This window comes from Coregonus clupeaformis, chromosome 5, assembly GCF_020615455.1.
Source record: "Coregonus clupeaformis isolate EN_2021a chromosome 5, ASM2061545v1, whole genome shotgun sequence".
Lineage (NCBI taxonomy): Eukaryota > Metazoa > Chordata > Actinopteri > Salmoniformes > Salmonidae > Coregonus > Coregonus clupeaformis.
Genome location: NC_059196.1, coordinates 40521037 through 40527099, shown reverse-complemented (window position 1 = coordinate 40527099; position 6063 = coordinate 40521037).

Below are 6063 nucleotides of genomic sequence, written 5' to 3'. Positions count from 1 at the left end.
CCACTCCTCCTCTCTCCACTAATGGTGCATATATATTAATGTATTTTGTGGTAAATGGTAAATGTGGATCAGGGTTGGAGTGATGGTAAGTGGTGGGGAGGTGCAGTGATACTGACAGTGACAGAACTGTAACTGGCAGTGGCATCTGACCAAGTGCTCCATATAGGATGACATCACACTGTTAGGGCGTGTTTGAGAGAGTGGGGGAGGAGGACGGTTGTCAGTGAGGCCTGAGCTCAGAATATCAATGCGAGAGGACAGCACTAACTCGCAGGCACTGACTCTTACCTGTCTCTCTCCAAGTCCCAGTTCCAGTCCCCTCCACTCCCTGCCCGCCCCTCCTCATCTACCTCCTCCTTCTTTCCCTCCCTCCCTCCCTCCCTATCTATAACTCCTCTCCTCGCTAGCTTTTATCATCAGGCCTGACACCTGTCCTTTTCTCTTCCCTCTCTCCTGTTCTCCCTCTCTCAGAATCTGCCTCAGATGGTTTAACCAGTTCTCTTTCTCTCTCACACACTCATATGGCTGGTGGTTGGTGTATTCACAGTGGCTTCAGAAAGTTTTCATACCCCTTGACCTATTTCAAAATGTTTTGTGTTACAGCCTAAATTCAAAATGGAATAAAGATATGTTTTTCTCTCCCATTTACACACAATACCCCATAATGACAAAGTAAAAACATGTTTTTAGAAAATGTTGCTAATTCTTTGAAAATGAAATATATAAGTATTCACACCCCTTTGCTATGACACTCCAAATTGAGCTCAGGTGCATCCAATTTCCTTTGATCATCCTTGAAATGCCACTACAACTTGATTGGAGTCCACCTGTGGCCAATTCAATTGTTTGGACATGAATTAGAAACACACCTCTCTATATAAGATCCCACTGTTGACAGTTCATGTCAGAGCAGAAACTACACCATGAAGTCCAAGGAACTGTCCGTAGATCTCCGAGATAGAATTGTGATGAGGCATATATCTGTGGAAGGGTATAATACAATTTCTAGAGTGTTTATTGTTTCCAAGAGCACAGTGGTCTCTATGTGGAACCACGCAGACTGCCTAGAGCTGGCCGTCCGACCAAACTGCGCAACCGGGCAAAAAGGACCTTGGTCAGGGAGGTGACCAAGAACCCATGAACCACTCTGACAGAACTACAGAGTTCCTTGGCTGAAATGGGAGAACCTGCCAGAAGGACAACAGTCTCTACAGGACCTCACCAATCTGGGCTTTATGGGAGAGTGGCCAGAAGGAAGCCACTCCTGAGAAAAAGGCATATGACAGGCACGTGAAAGACTGAGAGCATAAGGAAAAATATTCTGTGGTCTGATGAGACAAATATTGAAATTTTTGGGCTGAATGCAAATTGCTATAACTGGAGAAAATCAGGCACAGCTCATCACCCATCTAACCCTATCCCTACCGTGAAGCATGGTGGTGGCAGCATCATGCTATGGGGATGCTTTTCAGCAGCAGGGACTGGGAGACTGGTAAGGACAGAGGGAACAATACAGGCAAATCCTTGATGAGAACCTGCTTCAGAGTGCAAACGACCTTAGACTGGGGGCGAAGATATATGTTCCAACAGGACAATGACCCCAAGCATACAGCCAAAGCAATGCTGGAATGGCTTCAGAACAAGAATATGAAAGTCCTTGAGTGGCCCAGCCAAAGCCCAGACTTGAATCCCATTAGAAATCTGTGGAAAGACTTGAAGATTGCTGTTCACCGCCACTCCCCATCTAACTTAATAGAGCTTGAGAAAATATGCAAGGAAGAACGGGAGAAACTACCCAAATCCAGATGTGCAAAGCTGATGCAGACAACTTAATGCTGTAATTGCCACCAAAGATGCTCCTACATAGTATTGACTCAGGGGTGTGAATACTTATGTTAATTCGATATTTCTGTATTTAATTTTCAATACATTTGTAAAAAATTCTAAAAACGTGTTTTCACTTTGTCATTATGAGGTATTGTCAGGCAGGTCACCCGTGATACAAGTCAGTATTCGACATCCATCCATGTCTGAGGATGTCGGGAGATAACTTGAACTGGCCACTAGGCGCAACAGTGAGCGCTGTCACCTTCAAGTAGGCTTTGGTTTTGCTAGGGTGTTGTGGATGGGGATGGCGGATGGGCGTAAGAGCTCCCTCTGGTTTTTATATTTTTGTTTTGAACCTATCCCAAAACTTAACCCTTACGTTAACCATTCGGAGTTAATGTCTAACATTAAGAATTCTGAGTTAATGCCTAAACTTCACCTTGGAACGATACAGAGAAGTAACCAAACACTTTGAAATTTGAAGTTTGGAACAACTTCGAAATTTGACGTTTGAGAAACATGGATGCATGTCTAATTCTGACGTGAGTCTGTGAAAGCTTGTTGGATATTGTGTGTAGATGGGTGAGATTGAAAAAAAATCAATTTTGAATTCAGGCTGTAACACCACAAAATGTGGAATAAGTCGAGGGGTATGTATACTTTCTGAAGGCACTGATATTTATTGACCTTCTTTTCTCTTTATCACTTGTTTCCACCTCTTCCTAACTGGTCCAGATGCCTCGCCTGTTATCCATCTCCCTGATTTATGTTGCTCTCTCATGAGCTTTATGACCTCTCTCACTCATGCCTCTACCCCTCTCTTCCCCTCCCTCCCTCTCACCATCCACACTTTATTGCTCTCTCTACCTCTCTCCCTCCCTCCCTGATGGTCTAACTCCAGACCCAGGAGAGGGATCTTTGAGGGTCTGCAGACTTAATTACTGTAATGGGGTTTCTGACACTTCAGACGGGAGAGAGAAAGAGAGAGAGAGAGAGGTTATTGGTTTTATATAGCCTCCATCTTCAAGCAAACAAAAGTTTTTCATTGGTCCTTAGAGTGAGCCATTCTTTCCAGAGCACCACAGTGGCAGTTTCGGGCTCTTTTTATTACTCCCTTCATTACTGTGTGAGCGTGTGTGTGTGTTTGCACGTTAATGTGTGTTTAGAGGCTTGAGAAACTCTAAGAGAAAATGGTAATTAAGCATTTAATGAACGCTAAAACAATGAATCATTTGAGTGGTTCCAGAGTTTTTTATTTGGTTCCCCAGCTTGTTTGTCGTTGTTTGCAGGATGGGAAAACGTTCTTCAGAAGTCTGGAATTCTCTGTTGTGGCTCGGCAAAGAGTAAGAACCAAGCTGGGCCAGAGCTGGGCCAGGGGAACAGACTGCCACTGCAGCCTCAAAGAGAGGGGAGAGGAAAATAGGAGGAGAGGAAGATTTTGTACATCACCATCATGTCTCAGATGTCTGGTTGGAGGAGGCAAAGGAGAGTCAGACTGGCACATAGACACAGGCATGCACAAACTGTACTCTCTCTCTCTCTCTCCCACACACACACACACACACACACACACACACACACACAGGGGGGAGGTCTTTCCTACAGCCTACAGCTGAGAGGCAGATCCTGTTGGTTGGTGGGAGGTCAGGAATATAAATGGCCTGCTTCACTTCCCATTAGTCTGGTTGAGTCAAGGGGAAGCATGGGGCAGCAGGGCGGAAGCAGGGGCAGTGAACAGATACAGAAAACACATCCTTTCTTTCTGTTTTCTTCGTGTTACAGTGAGGGAAAAAAGTATTTGATCCCCTGCTGATTTTGTAAGTTTGCCCACTGACAAAGAAATTATCAGTCTATAATTTTAATGGTAGGTTTATTTGCAAGGTCCCCCTGCTCAAGAAAGCACATATACAGGGCCGTTTGAAGTTTGCCAATGAACATCTGAATGATTCAGAGGAGAACTGGGTGAAAGTGTTGTGGTCAGATGAGACCAAAATGGAGCTCTTTGGCATCAACTCAACTCACCGTGTTTGGAGGAAGAGGAATGCTGCCTATGACCCCAAGAACACCATACCCACCGTCAAACATGGAGGTGGAAACATTATGCTTTGAGGGTGTTTTTCTGCTGAGGGGACAGGACAACTTCACCGCATCAAAGGGACGATGGACGGGGCCATGTACCGTCAAATCTTGGGTGAGAACCTTCCCTCAGCCAGGGCATTGAAAATGGGTCGTGGATGGGTATTCCAGCATGACAATGACCCAAAACACACGGCCAAGGCAACAAAGGAGTGGCTCAAAAAGAAGCACATTAAGGTCCTGGAGTGGCCTAACCGGTCTCCAGACCTTAATCCCATAGAAAATCTGTGGAGGGAGCTGAAGGTTCGAGTTGCCAAACATCAGGCTCGAAACCTTAATGACTTGGAGAAGATCTGCAAAGAGGAGTGGGACAAAATCCCTCCTGAGATGTGTGCAAACCTGGTGGCCAACTACAAGAAACGTCTGATCTCTGTGATTGCCAACAAGGGTTTTGCCACCAAGTACTAAGTCATGTTTTGCAGAGGGGTCAAATACTTATTTCCCTCACTAAAATGCAAATCAATTTATAACATTTTTGACATGCGTTTTTCTGGATTGTTTTGTTGTTATTCTGTCTCTCACTGTTCAAATAAACCTACCATTAAAATTGTAGACTGATCATGTCTTTGTCAGTGGGCAAACATACAAAATCAGCAGGGGATCAAATGCTTTTTTCCCTCACTGTAAGTCACCTGCCTTTAATCCCACTATCACCCCTCTCCCCCAAACAATACAGATGTTTTTATCTAATTTTGAGGGGTTTAGAGTGGATATTCACATCATTCTAAACTGGAAACAGACTTTAGCTTTGAAATATCGAAAACTCTTCACTTTGGATGTAATGTGCCATTTTAATTTGTTTTAATTACATTCTGTTCTATTTACATGTATTGAAATTAGGCAAATTGCAAGGGGCCCATGCCCTGAATGAACCAGTAGCCTACTTAATTCATATTCTGTACTCCTGAGTGGCGCAGTGGTCTAAGGCACTGCATCGCAGTGCTAACTGTGCCACTAGAGATCCTGGTTCGAATCCAGGCTCTGTCGCCGCCGACCGGGAGACTCATGGGCGGCGCACAATTGGCCCAGCGTCGTCCAGGGTAGGGGAGGGAATGGCCGGCAGGGATGTAGCTCAGTTGATAGAGCATGGCGTTTGCAACGCCAGGGTTGTGGGTTCGATTCCCACTGGGGGCCAGTATAAAAAAAATATATATGTATTCACTAACTGTAAGTCGCTCTGGATAAGAGCGTCTGCTAAATGACTAAAATGTTAATGTAATATTTTTAGAAGCTCAAAAATAGACTCAAAGTTATGGCTCATAAACTCTTCGAGTTTGGGTGAAGTTAACACTGTGTGTGTTTCCTCCTTCGTGACACTGGCGGCAGGTGCACCGTAATTAAACTCGGATGAATAAAAGTCCCAGGGTATCGGCGCGCGCCACTCACCCGAAAGCCCCTCGTCAAAAACCCTAATCGATCGTGGCTCATCTGTTCACGGTCGGTGTCCTAACTGAGATACCCCCCCCTCTTTTTTTGTTGTCAGTCTGGAGCGTCAAGTTCGGGCACAACAGCATGGTTTCCTGCCACCTCTTTTTCTGGTAAACGCGCTATGAGATAAGGTGTAATTAAATGGGCAGTTATTTAACTGATTTGCATAGTAACTATAGATGTAATGTTTGCATTCTGTGTGGCTCTATGGGCTTGGATGAGATTTCTCAACAGTTTAATAACCTCTTAAACTGACATTTGATAATAATTTTGACTATTTCATTACGTTTAGGCCTGCTGCTTATGTTATTAATATTTGATAAGAAGAATCAAATGGCAACATTGAAGACAGGCTACTCACTAATTATAGTAGCAACATTGAAGACAGGCTACTCACTAATTATAGTAGCAACATTGAAGACAGGCTACTCACTAATTATAGTAGCAACATTGAAGACAGGCTACTCACTAATTATAGTAGCAACATTGAAGACAGGCTACTCACTTATTATAGTAGCAACATTGAACGACAGGCTACTCACTAATTCGCAATCATGGTGGCGGTGGGCTACATCGTCCATTCTCAATCTCTCCCTCTCCATTTCCTAACTCTCTCTCCCTGTCTGTCAACACACGCTCTCTCTCTCTCTCTCTCTCTCTCTCTCTCTCTCT